The sequence below is a fragment of the Eumetopias jubatus genome, unplaced genomic scaffold, assembly GCF_037043125.1.
Source record: "Eumetopias jubatus isolate StellerSeaLion01/CBP00866 unplaced genomic scaffold, mEumJub1_p1.0 scaffold_8, whole genome shotgun sequence".
In the NCBI taxonomy this organism is placed as follows: Eukaryota; Metazoa; Chordata; class Mammalia; order Carnivora; family Otariidae; genus Eumetopias; species Eumetopias jubatus.
In genome coordinates this window covers 136,230,174-136,248,395 of record NW_028274814.1, presented here as the reverse complement: position 1 = coordinate 136,248,395, position 18,222 = coordinate 136,230,174, and the positions used below count along the sequence as shown (strand labels likewise).

Below are 18,222 nucleotides of genomic sequence, written 5' to 3'. Positions count from 1 at the left end.
CAGGGCCGAGACCTGTGGGTTGATGCCATGTGCGGTCCCCAAAGGGTCTTGTGTATGCGGCTGCCACATTAAAAGGTGTGTAACTGTAGTTAGGGGACATGCAGTGGGCATGGGGCCCAGAAGGACGTGGGGGCATGCACACAAGTGAAGAAAGGGAAAGGTGGTCACGTATACAAAATGCCTTAAAAGGTGGTACATTAATGTTAGAAATTGTGCTGTAGTTCTTTACCACATTTGCTCGTGTTTGAGCACTCAGTATAGCACACTGTGGGGCCTCAGTTACGCTTTTTGAACTCATTAAATAATAAAGCCTTATTAAAAGGCTCAAGACAACTCTCTCATCGTGAATATACATTTCTATGCTCTTATCAGACTCTAAAACATATAAGGTCTTACATCAAGTTGCTGGTAAAATTAGAGAAAATTTTCAAAGCTTCTTTTTACTTTCTTTGTTTCACGTTTCTCCAATAGGGAAAAAGACTGGGAGACTGTCAAAGAACTGGCTGTTCTCATAAGTATTTGAGGAGAACAGTGTGAGTCATTGTAGCTTTTTGCTGGTATTTTAGTATCTGGTTTATTTTTAAAGAGTTTTGTGCAACTGGAGTTTCTTCCGTGGTTTGTTACCATGGCTCCATAATATTTCCTCAAATCTGCTTGTTCATCCTTTCACACACTTCAGCATCAAATTTACAATTCCTTAGAATCAGAATATCTTTATTTATGATATCCAAGAATGTTTCTCCAGCTGCAACAGCATTTTGCTACAAAGTGGAAAAGTTAGTTGTTTTTCCCTATCAGAGAGACATTGGGAAGAGAGAGGGTGTGGTTCTGTGAAGGATAGTGCAGTAAGTGGGCGGTGGGCGAGGGCTCTTAGGAGGCCCCCGCTGGTGGTCTAAGCAGAGGACCAGTGTCATCTGTGTGGAACCACTTCCCCTTTAGATCCCACAGTTGGGGATACAGGATGGGCAAGTTGCCATGTTTGCTTGGGACATGCTGCCATTGGATGTTTTGGCCCAGACATCCAATACACTCTTGGTTCTTGGTTCTCCTTCAGTGTGAGTGTATGTCTTCTCACTCTTATTTATTCATTTATTTTTAGACTTGATTGAGGCTTCCACCCTGGGAAGGGCTCTTGTTTTTAAGAATCCGCAGTCAAGGGGCTCCTGGGTGGCTCAGTTGTTAAGCGTCTGCCTTCGGCCCAGGTCATGATCCCAGAGTCCTGGGATCGAGCCCCGCGTCGGGCTCCCCGCTCGGTGGGAAGCCTGCTTCTCCCTCTCCCACCCCCTCCACCTGTGTTCCCTTTCTCGCTGTGTCTCTGTCAAATAAATAATAAAAAAAATCTTAAAAAAAAAAGAGAGAGAGAATCCACAGTCAAAAGAGAAACAGTGCTGGTCCTGGCAGTCAAATGCCCTCTCTTCCTGGCATTGAGCATTATTCAAGGAGACACTTTCCTGCGTTTCATTGCTTTGAGGAACGTCTATTTCTTAAAGGATTGTTCAGGATTTAAAAGAAAGTCCCAGAAAAATATGGAATCGTAGGGATAGTTTGTTTCCAATCTCTTAAAGTCTTTGCCCTCTTTGACTTTTCGGGGCTAGCCAGTTTTCCTCTGACACATAAATGTGGTATCAAACTAGGTTCTGGGTGGGGTGCCTGGGTGGCTCAGTCCGTTAAACGTCTGCCTTTGGCTCAGGTCGTGATCCCAGGGTCCCGGGATTGAGCCCCTCATTGGGCTTCTTGCTCAGTGGGGAGTCTTGCTCCTCACTCTGCCTCTGCTCCCCCTGCTTATGCTCTCTCTCTTTCTCTCTCAAATAAATAAATGAAATCTTTTTTAAAAAAAAAACCCAGCTAGGTTCTGGGTGTGTCTTTGAGGTTCATTATAGGGGGCAGTCTGGCCAAATGTTTTGAAATTCTATAAATATAAATGTTGACTCAATGATAGAGCAAGTCCTAATACTTGAGAATTTCAAGTGTGTTGTAACTGACTGGGCCTTTGACTCCTAATGCAGTTGCTTCCTCTGACTCAGAGAGGACCCCTTTACAAACAATAAAAACATACAAAACTGTGGTTCCAGGTACCCCAGAGGCTGCCCAGGAGGCTCCAGGTGGGAAGGTCTTCTAACTGAGTGACTATACAGACTGGCATTGTAGAAGAATTTACTTTTTAAGAATCACTGAAAAATTAAGTTTTGCTGTCAGCTCAAGAAACATTTTGTGGTTAATCATCTGAGTAGTCTTCTTTTCTTTCCCGTGTAATTCAAGAGATGTCAGTATGAGTGGAATTGTTAACAACAGAATGCTCTTGTTAAGATCTTACAGATCTTGTAGGGTGGTGGTGTTGGGAGGTGGGACTGGATGAGAGAGGATGATCAGGGAGACTCTGAGGACCTCTGGGCAGAGGCCTGTATGGTACCAGGGCGCTGGCCATGCAGTTACCTTAGGGAAGAGCATTCTGGGGAGAGGGAACAGCATGTGCAGAAGTCCTGAGGCAGAGATGAGCTCCGTGTGTTTGAGAAATAGTGGGAAGATCACTGTGGCGGGAGCAGAACAGGGCCAGCCAGTGAGGGAGAGTGGAAGAGGGCAGGCAGGGGCCAGGTCGTGATGGGACTTGCAGCAAAGGTGAGGAGTTAGGGTTTAACTCCCAAGTGTGATGGGTGTTGAGCAGGGAAGTGACATGATTTAAGTATTTAAAAAGGTTGCCCCAGGGAGACTAGAAATTGAAAGGGTGGATTTGTTGATCTACCTAACGTTGGGCTTCCCTAAGAAAACATTAAACTTCTGTTTACGTTTTAACTTTGGAACTTTAGAGTTACTAATACCACCTGCATTCCTTGTATTTGGGATTCTGTGAAGTTTTCTGGGCTCTTCTTGAAGAGAGGTATTGTGTAAGTAAATAACACTCTGGTGGTTAACAGTGGTAATAGCAAAATGATTCTGCATAGTCCTGTCGATTTAAAAATGTCCCTATTAATAGTGTATAACATTGTTCTCAGCCCAGCCAGCAGCTGGAAGATTACAAGTTATGAGAAACTCATCAAGTTTAAACCACATGGGGATTTTTGTATAGAAATGTGACCCCAGTTCCGCCTTCCTCCGTCACTGTTCCTGTTTCAGGGTGGGCACCCGGCCATGCTGTCTGGCCCTCCGAAGCCTGGGAGCTCTCATTGACGCCAACTGGCCTGGGCTCCCTTCCTGCCCCTCCCCGTCCCACCCCCGTCTTTCCCCAAGGATTCTTCTGTCTGGGGCACCTTGCCCTTACCCTTGTGCACCTGCCACATTCCTACGGGCTCCTCGGGACTCCACTTGTGGCCCTGGGCAGCCACTGTGCGGTTCTGGGCTTCCTCAGACCCCAGCGGAGAGCAGCTACGTCCACTCGTGACTGAGGTATTGTGTCCGCCAACAAGGCCAAGGAGTAATCATCAGTATCAGTTTTCCTTTCTGGGTGTGAAGAGACTGAGGCTCGGAGGGTTTACGTAACGTGCTCGTGGTGATCTAGCTGGTGTGTGGCAGAGTTGCGGTCGTGCTCAGTTCATTCCCCCTCTCACATATCTCTGCCCTGCTTGTGCTGGGCTCCATGCCCAGCTCTGGGGCACACCTTTGAGCAAGGCAGGCAGGGGGTATGGGTTTGTCTCCCCCAGCACCCTAAGCTGTTGGAGCAGGCATGCTTCCAGAACAGGACTCCTGCACAGGTGCTCAGTGAATGCCGAATGAGTGAGTGCATGCACGCATGCATGCCTGTTGACATTGTACCCTTATTGGAGTCCCAGCTGCAGTGTTGTCCCTGTTATGCCCCCAGAGTCATGCTCACGTCATTCACCTCTGCCTCTTCTTGGAGTTTTCCATTGCCATGTCTCACCCAGGGAGACAGTGTGGCTTGGCAGCTAAGGGGCAGGCTCTGGGGTACCTGGCCCGGGTTTGAGTCCCAACTTCACCACCTGCTACCTGTGTGGCTTTGGTCAAGTTATTGGAGCACTGTGTATCTCATTTCTTCATCTGTAAAATGGGGATGAGAGGAGTAGCTGCCTCATAGGGCTGTTCTGAGAGTGAATGGTGCCTCGTACCTAGGAAGCGCTGAATGAATATTGACCGTTATTATGAATTCTGCTGTCTGGTGGGGACAAGACCAGTTGAGCCCCACTCAACTCTGAGGGCGCTGTCAACCCCCCACTACTCTTAGCATGGTGCCTGGCACTGGATCCGGGCCTAGTACCTGTCAGATGAGGGAATGTCCCGGGAAGAGTTCCACCCACACGGGGCATCTGGGGGGGCTGTGGGGGCCCTGACCCCACGAGAGCCTTGCAAGGAACAGGACTGCCAGGACCATGGTCAGCTTTTGGTCCCGTTGTCCTGGCCTTTCTCCTGCCTGTCCCAAGTTTGACAGCTTCCCCTGACTTGTGCCCCTCCGCTTTTCCCTTCTACCCATTGTGTCCCTATCAGACTTGATATTATGTCCAGTAAATTATTAAATCAGCTCAAGTGTTGCGTTACCCTCAGTAATTGAAATGACCACTCATCACCCCCCCCTTTGCTCAAATGCATCTGTTAAGTTCTTTGCTGCATCTACTGTAGCCTCAGTAGTGATGTTTCTAAATTTATTAATTTCATTTGCTTAATATTTTCATGCTTTTAATCAAGGAAGTACATGCAAATGCATTTAACTTACAAAGAATATAATATACCAGGAACTTGAGTATTAGTTCACATTAAAGTCCTGGAGCTAATCTAACTTCTCATTAGAAGCCAATATATTGTACATGTGTCTTCTGTCTCTAAGAATAGGAATATCAGTAAAAAAATAAAGTATACTTATTTCAGGGATAAATTTACTTTTGCATTTGAACTGTCAGAAACTTACATTTTGTAATGTTTACATTTTCCCATTGATTCAAACTAAACTGAGAGATTGAATAATCCAAACCATGAAAGTGTTTTGTTTTTTATCAACATGCTGTTTATTCTTTTAAGGTGACCTACTTGCAGACTTCCAAATGCATTTTTGAAACATTTCAGTGAGTTTAAAAGTAAGAAAGACAGTCACTTTCAAAATTAATTCCTTTAATAATGTCTCCCTTTGTTTAGCGAGTATGAACGTGGGCATCCATGTGCTTTTTGGGTCTGGATTGAGGGGGTGTCTCACCTGTGCTGGGCTCTGAGACAGCAGGACACAAAGGCTAACAGAGTGTGCTGGGTCCAGAGACGGGTCTGGGTAGTGAGCCTTGGTGCTGCTCTGTGTTCTGGTTGTGAAATTGGGGGCAGAAGAGAGACGGTTATTTCTCTCATACCTGATGCCCAGGGGCGGCATTCCAGGGGCTGGTGGAACAGACCAGAGTCAGAGACTCCCACTTCCTGTCTTCTTGTATTGAGCAGGGCTCAGCGCCCAAGGACTTTTGTATTCAGTACAACTGACTTTGTGCTATGATTGGGATACAAAAATACACAGCACGTGGTCCTTGCCGTCAGGCACCCTTTGTCTCCTGATTGAGACAGATCCGTGCTTGACTGTGTCCACCTGAGGTTGGATGGAATGAGTACTGGAGGAGAGGAAGGAACATGCTACTTGGGGCAGGCCAGACTGCAAAGCTTACTTTTGACTGGGAATAAAGGAAGGCTTCATGGAAGAGGTGTGACATTTGATCACGACCTTGAAGAATAATTAGTGTCTTGCCAGCCATCCGGGAGGTGGTTTCAGGGAGAAGGAATGTTGTGGAGGGAGGTGTGAGGGCCCAAAAGGGCTGGGCTCTGCTGGGCCCTGGGGCTGATGAGAGGGACCCTGAGGCCCAAAGGGTGGGTAACCCTCTTGCGTTGTCACCGTCGGGAGTAGGTCATTCTCTGGAGAGCTCGTCAAAGGATTGGCAAGAGGTCCCCAGCCACGTGGCCAGCGTGCGCTCCATTCTAGAAGGTGGACAGGCCAACCTTGCGAGAAAACCTTGAGGAATCGCTTGTGGGATTCAGAGGTTCTCTCTCTCCGCCTGCAGTTCTGATGCAGGATTAAGCCCTTTGCAGGCACAGTGCTCCCACCTAATGCTCCCTGATCTCCTGACTGCCCCCTCCACCAAGTTGTCACTGTGCCTGATCAGTGGCAGGGGAAGGGGGTCTTCATCGAGGAGCCTGGGACCTAGGGTCAGAGTGCCTGTCGCAGCGTATGTGACAGTCATGCCTCTTTTTACTCATTTTGTAAAATGCACATATAAATTGCTGTCACCTTTCCCTTTATATATAAACTTTGGCATTCCTATGTGCAGACCTCACAGCACAGGTGACATCCTGTGTCCCCAACCCTGTTCAGTAACTCCTGTGATGTGGACATGCTCAGGAAGCAAGGGCTCTGTGTTGACTGAGGCAAGTGAGCCCCTGAGAACAAATGCAAGCTGGACTTTGGGGTCCAGGTGAGAAGGTCCTCACAGGGTGGCCGTGAGGCTCAGATCTGATAAAGTAGGAAAGCACTTTGCAGCCGTGAAGGTCACTGCAAGCGCATACTCTTATAATGACTTGACTAATCCACTTGAGTTCTCCCACAATCTCTTGCCAGTAGGAGGCTCTTGTGAAACATTTTAAGCTCAGAAAAATTTAAGAGTTGAATTCCACACTCTTTAGTGTGGGTAGTGGGATGCTGAGAAGTTGCCCAAGGTCCCAGCTGTTTAATGGCAAATATGGGCTGAGTCTTCCAAACATTGGCCCCTAGAGCCCTCAGTAAGTCTAAATCATCAAAAATTAAGTTTTGTTCCATACAGTTTTGTTGGGTTTATTTGGGGCATGTGAATACGTGTGTGTGTGTGTTTTGGCATTCCTGGCAGGGTGTACCCGGCAATTCCCTGAACCACACCAGTTAACCGCCACTGCCTCCATTCTTGCCTCTTGCGGGGAATTGTGTTCAGACATTCACACTGTCGCACCGGTTTAAGGACACTGATCCACCAGACTATCCATGTGCGGGTAACTGGCGTCCACATCAGTTTGAATAGAGGGAGTCCTGAACCCTCTGAGTATTTTATACATTAAAGGCATTTCCTATTGAAAATTTTGTGTTTCTTTACTTGAAGTTTCTTGAAAAGAAACAAACAAGAACCCCAACTAATCGGATCTCTGTATTCATGCAGTGAGACAGGAGCAGCTCGCGGCTCACCTGTCTCCACCACAGCCAAAGCCTCCTTTCCATGTGATCTTAATCTTCGATTGTCCCTTTTCCGCCCATTTCTTATTCATGTGCAGTACTGTGAAACATTCATGTGCATACCTCCTAAAATACTCTGATTCACCGTGTGAAACAGATAGGACCCCCACAGGCAGCAGCATTTTGCTGCCAAGCTGTGTCTTGGGGTCATCCTTTCTCACTGGTGTGTGATCTGCCCCTGAAATGTAGATGGAGGAGTCCAGATTGAAATCTCGCTTTTTAAACTGTAGCCAGGAGGTTCTCCAGCTGTCCTGAGAGTGCATGAGCCTGATGAAGCAGCAGGACAGAAGTGGGACGTGTCTCCGTCTTGGCTCTGACTAGGAAAGACCCAAACCCCTGAGGACAGGCTGTGAGGGCCTGGGCAGTCGTGTGGGACCACAACGTGACTTTACATGGCCGTCAGGAGCGACAGGAAGACCGCCTGGACAGCCGGGGAAATGCTTGCTATGCAGCTGAGAAGAGCAGACCGCAGGATGGCTCGTGGGCCGTGGTGGCAGTGAAGGCAGACCTCAGATGGCAGGGGAGAGAAGCCCGAGTAATGAGAGCGAGGGTCGGTGGGCCAGGGCCCGGCCATGAGGAGCCCTGGGTGATTCGGACAGCCCTGTGCCAGCCAAGGGAGGGGACGGTGGCGCGGACCCTGGGGTGGGCTCAGCGGTGCGCAGCTAGGGAAGGACCCTCGCAGCGGGGGGCTGTGCTGAACCACAGTGGTGCTGGCTTTCATATTGTGGGAGAGCTTCCCTGTTTTTCTCGACCCTTCCCAACATGACTTTCTCTGTGGGAGGAAAAGGGCTGCTCCGTGGCATTGACTAAAACAAAATAAGATGTGCCTTCCCCCGCTCTGTCTCTCTTCCCAACCGTGATACTCCGGAGGCTGGGCCCTGTTTACTTTGAGTGAAGCGGCTGTGTGTCCCTGGCTGTGTGTCCTAGTGGAGTTGCTAAGATTCCCCTTCTTCTCACCAGCACTCACTCTAGTTTGCAAGTGGGTCGGTCGGTGCCCTGAAGGGCTTGGACCCCTCTGCTAGTTTCAGGGACGATTTCCACGGCCTCCCCAAGCTGTCTGCTCACAGATACTGTGTTTTAATCTCTGGAAGCACCTTTCAGTGTGTTCAGCCCACCCTGTTCACCCTGGTGGGTGCTTCTGGAGGACCCTCCCCTCCCTGCCCCAGCCTGTGACTTGCCAAGCCGTGGGCCTCAGTGTCCCTCCCCAGAGGGGACAGCCTTTAAAACCAAGCATCCTGCAATGCACAAGCAGCTTTCCGTTGTTGAAGTCAACACACTACACAGTGTTCCGGAGATATAAGTCACTTTATTTGCTGATCTCTATCTCTTCCTTTGAGGACTGTTCACTTTTCCAGATGAAATCACTGGAAACAAAATAGGCTGTGCCAGATATTTAAGCTATTCAAAAAAAGTGTTCCTGCTTTGTTAATGGTGCAAAGCAGTGTGTTCCCTCAGGCCTTGCTCCCTGAGCGCCTGCTACATGGGAGGCGGTCAGAGAGCTAGAGAGAAGCAGGAGACCCTGTCCTTTCTCACAAGGGTCTGACTGGACATACAGGAAAAGCCTGAGCCAAAGCTGGAGGCAGAGAGGACCTAGAAGCCTGTGGTTAGGCCCAGGGGGCTGAGCTGCAGAAGGGCTTCCTGTGTGGCTGGCGGTAGTCAGTTGAGCCACACACACCCCCTCACCCCCTACTATGGTTGTAAACCCATTTGGTAGACACCTAACTTTTTTAATACCAGTGGGATCAGACTCTGTACCACGCTGCACCCACTGTTCCCATTTGATAGGTGGGAACATCTTTTGTGTCTGTACACACAGTTCCCTTCCTTCTCTCTCCTCTGGCTGCCCCCGTTCCCTGGAGAAGTGGACCGGCATCTTTGATTCTTGATGGACAGTGAGTGGTTTTCAGTGTTCTTTCTTTTTGTTGCTATTACAAATAATACCACAGTGAATTACCTACATTTGACTCTTGGATGAATTCATCTGTAGGATAAAGTTTCAGAGGGAACAGTTGGGTCAAAGGCTAGGTGTTTCTCTTTTGTTAAATACACCACACATTGAGAGGTGTGTAAGAACATGGAAGGACAAACCTGAAGTGACCATGCATACATTGAGTGGTTTCCAAAAGCATATCGTATAGGCACTTGAGGCTCAAAGTTTTGAACCAGTAGCTTAGACAGAGGGATCTGAGTTACCATGCAGCTTATCAGTGGTGCCAGGTCATCCCGCCGATTCCTTAGGCAAGCACCTGGGCTCCCACCCTGCCAGGTGCCGGGATGGGCCCAGCACTCATGGCATCTTTGCCTTTGCCCTCCCTCTTCTGGAAAAGCATCTTCCCTGTCCTTCACATGCCCGCTTGCCCTCACACTGCGGCTGTTTGTACTTCACTGTGTGTCAGCCTGCCCTATTAGGATGTCCGCTCCAGGCGGCTGGGACTGCGTCTGTCATTCACTGCTCCATCCTCGGGACCTAGCCACCGTGTTTTAATCTCACACAGTAGGTACTCAGTAGGTACTCAAACATCAGTTTGTAGAATGAACCGGTAAATTTGCCCCCCCCATTTTTTTTTTAAGATTTTATTTATTTGACAAAGAGAGACACAGAGAGGGAACACAAGCAGGGGGAGTGGGAGAGGGAGAAGCAGGCTTCCCCGAGGAGCAGGGAGCCCGATGCGGGGCTCGATCCCAGGACCCTGGGATCATGACCTGAGCCGAAGGCAGACGCTTAACGACTGAGCCACCCAGGCGCCCCAGATTTGCCCCTTACTTAAGGAATGATCCTCCCCTCACTCTGGGCCAGACAGTGGCTTGGAAGAAATTCTGGCCCCTTCCCATTGTGGATAATGAAGAAACCAACCTTAGGTCCAGCATGTGCTCATGGCGAGGCCTGCAGGGCAGCACAGAGCCAGGTCAGTGTTGGGGGGGCGGGGAAGGGGCAGCAGTGAGGACAGCTTCCTTCTGCAGTTACGGAGGACTACAGAGGGCTTTCCCCTCAAGGCTGGCCGACTCTTAGGGGAGACAGCAACATGGTGCCTTCGCTCTGAATGTCCTTGCTTTATAGTAATATAGCCTTTTGGCCTAATGACCCATTCTGTTTTTTCTTTTTGGAACAAATTAAGGGCATTAAGAGGAGCTAGTTGTACTTACGTAGTTTGTACTTTTTGTTTACTTGATACCTGTTATCAGACCCAGAGGGGAAGAACGTTATACCAGTTCCCAGCCAGGGCCAAGGACACCTTGGCAACCTCTGTTCACCTCTGAGACTCTGCATACCCTTTGAGGAGTAGCTTTGACTCACCAGTGTCTATGTACCTCAGTGGCAGAAGTCACTGGAATCCAGAGATCTGGAAGTCTTTTCCTCTGCCTCATTCCTGGATTCCAGGATTCCCAGATTCCTGTCAAGTGCCTCCTAGAATGTGCGCTCAGCCAACATCTGTTGAGGGCCTACTGTGTACCCAGGACATGCAAGGAGGACCACGACTGTGCGTTTCAGGAGAGTGGGGAGGAAAGGGGGTGATGCTCTGTACACTCCGGATTTCCTAGCTCTCAAGCCTCAAGCTTGCTGCTCATATACCTTTGATGGGCGGGCAAGGTCCCGGGCCGAAGCGCGCTCTCCCTGCTCTTGAGCGTCGGGAGCATCGGGGTCTCCGAGGGGAGCCGGGCTGAGCGACTCTGCACACTGTCTTCCTGACGACCAGCAGCTCACCGAGTGGCCGCAGCAGAGCCGCCTTCCTCCCAGAGCCCTTGGAAGGAGAGCGGGGAAAGGCTGCAAGTGCTGTTCCTTTTGCGCTCCCTCGGGTCTTTGTCGAGCACCTTCTCTGTGCATCACTCGGTGTGCTAGACCTGAGTGGGAAGCCAGCAGCACTCGAGGAGTCTTCCGGCCCCTCCCAGCCCACAGGACCTCTTGGTGGCTCTTTCTGTCCCTTAGCCAGCCTCTTGCTCCATCTTTCTCCCCTCAGTGTTCTGTGATAGGAGATGCCTGTGGTCTTAGCATCCAGGTCACGAGCTTCATCCTTAATCTTGTCATTCTGTTCTATAGACTATCCATCAAAATGTTTATTTTGGTAATAAGGTTCCTAAAAGTCAAGAAAAATATCTTTACTTATTTCCTGATTTCTCCTTTTTCATAGCAGCTCATTCCTGTTTTATGGGTAAAATAACCCTCGACTTTCTGGGAGAAGTCTTAAGAGTTTATTAGAATTTATCTCTTGTTCCCTGAAGTATTGTGTTTTCCCTAGAGATCAGCTCCAAATAAAAGTTGCCCTGTTGATCTTGGTCCTTTCATGGTTTGGGTTTTTATTTCATTATTATTTATTTCAGGATTGTGAAGATCCTTGGGTTATCAGTTCATGTTTATCAAAGAAGAACAGGACTGATGTGTAGGAAGCTGTTCTGGGTTCCTAGATTGTATTTCTGTGAGAGGCTGGGCATGGCCCCGGGTGGGCTCCCTGAAGGGAGTCTAGGCTTGCTGGTCACAGATGCAGTTTTAAAAGTGACTGTGATTGCCCCTCAGCAACCCCCCAGCCCTCCTTCCCCTCACCCCTAGCATTTCTCAGCCCCAGGCTTGGCACTCCTACCCCAGGGAGGTTCACTCCCACCCTGGCGTTTAGGACGGTTTTTTTCTTGGTCTTCTCCCGGCCCAGGCCTGTCTGCATGCTTCTGGCGTGTCCACCAGTCTGCTGCTGTACCGCTGAGTTGTTACAGGTTCCTTCTTGCCCGCCCAGTGGACCCCTCGGGGGAGGGAAGGAGAGATGTGTGCCTCTCTTGAACTGGCTGCTCTGTTGTGATTTGGGGGAAGAAAGAAAGCTAGAGGCAGTCCATGGTGAACATCCCTTGGCTTTGTTTTTTCCCATCGTGATGGGAAGGAATCGAGAATAACTCAACACACCCTACCTTGTCCTAAAGGTTCATTTCAGAATCTGTTGTTTGGAATTCAGATGGCATTTTCCTGTCGCCAGGTTAGAGACTGTAAAAGCCTGTTCTGGTGTGTTTGGCACACGGCATACCCCATGAGGAAGATGGGGACTGGGAGTATGTACAGCTTTTGTTCAGAGTTAATGGAACTCATTCAGCGTTACAGTTGAGTATTGTAGTTCAGTGTCTTCAGAAAGAAAGAATCTGTCAACTACAGGGTGCTAGACAATGTGACATAGACTAAAGCAGCGTTAGCTTCTTTCCCTGTCCTCGGAAAGACAGTCTTAGCTCATTTGTCCGTCACTTTGTACTTTTCCAGAGTTCTCCCACATCTGTGATCTTCCCTGAGCCTCTTCATACCTCAAGAGGTAAGGGCGCCAGTGGTGTGTCCCTGCCTTACAGAGGAGGACGGGGCTCTCAGGGGACAGATGACTGACGTCACAGAGGTGGAGCCGACAGGCGTTTTCCACTCATTGCCACCTGCCTTCCCAGGAACTTCACCATCTCACTGAGAAGCACCCAGCTAATTAACAAATATGCATTATGTGTTTTTGGCATCGATAGACCTATTTCAGGAATATTCAGTACCATTTGGCATTAGAGACCGGCTTATTCTACAGCATGTCTCCAGGCTTAGCAGTGGTTCAGGCTGGCTCAAGACCCTGAATGAATGAAGGAAGGAAGGAAGGAAGCAGAACCAGGAAATTTGCCTGACCTGATCTCCTTTGAAGGAACAGGTTTGTGGGTTCTTTTGTCCTCAGAAGCCTCAATTCCCCTGACTTACACGTTTCTATAGCCCGGAGGGTGCTAAAACCAGATTCATTTTTATGGTTAGAGACGTTTGTGTGTGAAAAAAAATTCTGAGTAATATTCCCTGACAGTCTGAGGACCTTTGGGGATGTTTTGGACATCACTATTAATAAGACAGCCCTGAGACTCAAGCCTCCTTTCTGAGGGAGTGGCCTCCCTTCAAGCGGGGTTTCCAGAGCTGAGATTAACTCGGGGCCGGATGAGCAGTGTCCTGCTGCGGTTGGGTAGCATGGAATCGGATGGTCTGGCTTACGTCCTGGCCTAGCATTTACAGGCTGTGGGCCCTTGGCCAGTGATTTGAATTGTTGGGATCTCAGTTGCCCTCCTGTTCATCTTTTGCAGAGTTTTTGAGGGATAAAAATCTGTCCGAAGGCCACATAGACCACCTGGTGGTGCTAAGAGGTGCTTGGTGCATGGGAGCAGCAGTGTTACTGGTTTATTCCTACCTGGGCTCTCAGGTGGAGCAGCAGAACCACATCTGATTAAAGGCTTGCTTTATTTGACACAAGCATGGCCGCCTTCAGCCAAGAGGCTACTTTGGGGGTATCGTTCCGTCCTTAGTTATTGAACAGCTGTGTGGTACCATCAGGCAGCTCTTGTAGTTCCTTCCTTGGTGTCCTTGGTTTCCCTGTGGGACTGAGCCTGGTTCCTGGGGTATGGCCTGGTCTACAGCTGGTTCCCACTCAGGAGGGGGCACACTCGAGTGAGCGTCCCCACATTAGAACAGAGCACCAGTGTTTGGCTGGACATTAGGGGGCTTTGTGCAGGAAGCTCATTTGCCCTTAGAGCATAGGCCGTACCCTGTGCCCTTTCCTGTTACCTTAGCGTTATTTGTAGCTCTAGGCGCCGCAGTCCGTGTGTGCCCCTCCCCCTGGCGTTAAGGAGGGAATGAAGTGATCCAGGAAAGAAGCATGCCTTGCGCTGTCCGTGAGCGATGGAACTATGGACGGTCCTTCTTCCTGTTCTTCCTTTCTCTGCCATACTCTCTTCTTGAGTTCTCAATGGAAACATGGGTTATTTTTGTTTTTCTAAGTTGCAAATACGTAAAAAAAAAAAAAAAAAAAAAAAGATACCCAAGCTGATTGTTTCACTGAGACCCCTTAACATCAGGGTATTGGCACTTTTTCTTGTCTTGTGTGAATATGTAGAGCAGACATTATGAGAATTTATTTTGATTGTCATCAAGCCTTTATTACCAATTGCGCTTTATTTTTTAATTTTAATTTTAATTTTTTTCTTTTTAAAAGATTTTATTCACTTTATTTTTTTAAAAGATTTTAGTTATTTGTCAGAGAGGGCACAAGCAGGGAGAGCAGCAGGCAGAGGGAGAAGCAGGTCCCTTGCTGAGCAGGGAGACCCCCCCCCGCCCAACACGGGGCTCCATCCCAGGACCCCGGGATCATGACCTGAGCCGAAGGCAGATTCCTAACCGACGGAGCCACCCAGGGGCCCCCCAATTTCACTGTATTTACAGCACTAAAAAGGCAACAAATGTTTCCTCTGTTTGCATTTGACAAATTTAATATTTGGGTCTTTCCTGAAGATTTTCCCACTAGTCTAGTCCAGTTTAGCTATTTTCAGTTTCATTTAAAAGAAACCGAGGCCTAGTTCATGGGCTGTTTTCATTCCCAGCACTAGCTCAGTTCTTGAAACTTAGATCTTCGTTGGATGAATGAATCCGGCTCACCATGAGCAGCTGACAATGGCAGGTTGTCCCCTCTTTCCAATTTTAAATTCACAGAAGACCATTGTCACTGAGCCAGTAATTTCTGGGCTCCTTTCTTCCCGTCTCCTCCATCTCTTAGCCTGGGTATGGCTGGTGTGACTCGGGAGGTCATTTGGGCCTAGGAAAAGTGACTGATTGTTGTGCCACATTGAGTCGTGGGGCCAAATTCTGGTCGTAAAAGAACAAATCTCACTGTTTTTCGGGAGGATGTTTCTTGTGTGAGCCTTGGAGGCTGGGAGCTGATTCTGTTACTTTTGTAAAATCACCAGTCGTGGATGTCCTTTGCCTCCCTTGACCCGTCTTGACCACCCTCCCCACTTCCAGACAGGAAGCCCTTCGCCTGGGTGCCCATGCAGAGCCCACCTGCCTGTAAGCCCCTTTCTAACTTGTCCCATACCCTGTGGAGGAGAGCACTCTCAATTCTTGCTTTCTTGGTATTTTCATAGCAGTTGACTCATAATACCCACAAACTGCTCATTATGTGTCATGTACTATAATAGGAAGAACTTGCATTTTAGAACCACAGAACCTGGTCTTGAGTCATGATCTTACCATTTGTCATCGTTTAAAACCTTCAACAAGTTACTTCACCTTCAGTTTCTCATCTGTGAAAAGGAAGTGAGAATACCTACCTCATGGGACTCTTATGAAAAATGAATGAGATTGTGGAATATAGCTAAAATTTGCACCTGGAGGGAAATTTATAGCTTTAAATGCACTTATGAGAAAAGAAGACAGGGCAGAAAAGTAATGAGCTGTGTATGCTTCCATGTCCAGAGTTAGAGAAAGAACAACTTGAAGCCAAAGGTGATAAAAGGAAAGAAATTAATAAAGGGAAAAATCAAGGAAAAAGAAGACAAATATTCAATAGACACTTGAAAGAAAGCAAACTAAAGGTGGATTCTTTGAAAAATAAAAATACAAATTGATAAATCTCTGATGAGACTGATCAAGACAAAAGGCACCAAAACCTAATGTCAAGAATGAAAAGGGGGCACGACTACGGGTCTCCCTCAGTCTTTAAAATGATCTTAGGAGAATAGTATGAACAGTTTTATGCCAATAAGTTTGAAAAAAAAATCACCTGGATTCCCTGGAAAACCACAACTGTACAAAATCAACACACAAAGAAATAGAAAATACGTGAATGGTCTTTTCCCTTTTAACCAGAATCTGTGATTAAAAGTGCTTAAAGGAAGCTCCAGGCCCAGGTGACTTCACTGACAAATTCTGCCAAACACTTAAGGAAAAATTAAGCCAATCTTAACGTAAACATCCATTTGTGATAAAAGCTCTTAGTAGAATTGTAGTAGAAAGAAACTTTCTAACCTAGGGGGGCGCCTGGGTGGCTCAGTCGTTAAGCGTCTGCCTTCGGCTCAGGTCATGATCCCAGGGTCCTGGGATTGAGCCCTGCATCGAGCTCACTGCTCAGCGGGAAGCCTGCTTTTCCCTCTCCCACTCCCCCTGCTTGTGATCCCTCTCTCGCTCGCTCGCTGTCAAATAAATAAAAATCTTAAAAAGAAACTTTCTAACCTAAAAAGTGATATTTTAAAATACTGTATAGCAAACATCACGCTTCATGGTGAAATGTTGAAAGCTCTGTCCTTGAGGCCCGGGTCAGCTTGGCACTGGTACAGCTGTCACCTTGGGGACTTGTCGCAGTTGCTGAGCACAGTGCTGGGGTGGGTACAGGGCCGCAGACTGAGAGAGCGTTACCACGTAGGGTATGTGCCACCATGGGACTTGGGCGAGGAAAGCTGGACTTTCCTTGTTCCTACTGGTCAGCCAGGAGCATGCCTCACCTCTGAAGCCCTCTGCAGCTCCAGAGTTAACTTGGTTTTGTTACTTGGCGATTCAGGTTCTTTCTCCTAGGAGTTGAGTTTGTCTTTTTGTGCTGAGCCCAGGGACAACCTCTTCTTGGCTCCTGGCACTTAGTGGGCTCTTAATAAATCTTATGCAGAACGGACCATCTATTTGTGTCTAAACCATGGCTGAATCCCGGCAGAAAACGAATCCCTCTGCCTGAAGTCTTCAGGTGTCGAGCTGCTTCTCCGTCCAGAGGAGGCACCCGCTCCTCCCTGCACCTGCTCCCTGCAGCTGTTCCCAGAGCTGACTAGGCAGCCCAGCCAGTGGCTCGATTGGGCCACTTGGAGACTCACCTGAGCCCAAAGCCCAGATATTTCCTGAGGAGCCTGGAGCAGAGACAGCTGCTCTGGGTAGAAGACTTTTTGTCACTGCAAATGTGGGCTGGCGTGCTCCCAGGAGAGCCCTGGACAAGAGCATAGGATTGCTTAGAGAAGGGGGTGCTGTGAAATGTGGCACCAGGGCCCAACCAGAGCGGCCTGTCGGCCTTTGTGATATCCTGGAGTTACAGTGACATGCCTCCCTGTGATGATGGAGCAGAGGTCCAGACAGCATGCTGGCAGGAAGAGTGTGCACTTGGTGCCCGGGCAATTGCCTGGTTATAGTGTGCGTGCCGTTGGGGCACTTGGCTTTGAAGTACTGTCATCCGCTCTTTGAATTTATTGGCCATACAGTGCTGTGTTCACCTTTAGAAGCTGCCACATCCATCAGATTAAACCCTTTTAATAGCAACTAGATCTTAGGTTATAGGACACCAGATTTATTTAAACTTCAGATAGTTTTTAGAAAACCTCTTGGTATGATGGAGAGAACATTACCTTAAAACAAACTTGTCAAATGTTGTCTCTGCCATTCATTACTTGGATGACCATGGGCAAGTTACTTAACCTCCCCGAGCATCAGTTTTCTCAACTAGAGAGATAAAGGGAGTGATAGTGATAATAATTACTATCTAATGACAATTACATTATAATTTACCATGTCCACCCCTGCATGTCTGGCCTCATTTGACCCTCACTATAATTCTGTGATGTGTATTTCAGATTCATCGCTCTTTTATAGATAAGGCCATTGAGGCGCAGAGAGGTTAAGTAACTTGCCCACTGTTGCCCAGCTAGTGAGTAATAGGTCTGGGATTGGAGCCTGTGTTCCTGTTTCTTACCATGCTTCTGGACTGTCTCATAGGGAACTGTGAGAATTAAATGTGATCACATATGGAAAAGTACCTAGAACAAAGTCCTGTACTTGTAGGTGTTAACAGCGTGGATCACTCTGCCCACCCCACCCTAGCTGGGCAAAGCTGAGGCTTTGGACTCCTGACCATGGTAATAATTAGGGAAGTTCCAGATCTCTGGCTGTGTGACCTGAACACCGGGTGTTGGAAAGGAAGGTGGACTTTTCACCAAGAAGTCAGGGAGTCTCATGTGGCTGTGGATGGGTCATTGTATCACAATGATTTGTGCTCATCAATGTCACAGGGGGTCCTTCAGCTTCCTCCCTCTACAAAGAGATTAATCACCCCTTTACCCTTGCCTGGATTTAGAACATTGCCTCATGACCCAGAAATGATCCCTTTTGCTTATTTGTCTTTACTCTCTCTAGCTGACCCTCACACAGTATCTGAATAAATTGGTCTGAATTTTGGGGCTTCGGTGGCTTCGGTGAATCAGTGATGGGTTGGGGGGAAGACAATGCCCAACACAAGTGAAACATGGGGGAAGCTGGGGGTGGAGCCAGGTGTCCA

General features: G+C 48.3%; 1 protein-coding gene across 3 annotated transcripts in view; it reads left to right on the top strand.

Moving 5' to 3' along the window:
• The window catches only part of PACSIN2 (protein kinase C and casein kinase substrate in neurons 2), a 132,331-nt gene that overhangs the window by 74,855 nt on the left and 39,254 nt on the right, over positions 1-18,222 (top strand). The gene's annotated exons all lie outside the window — the stretch shown is intronic.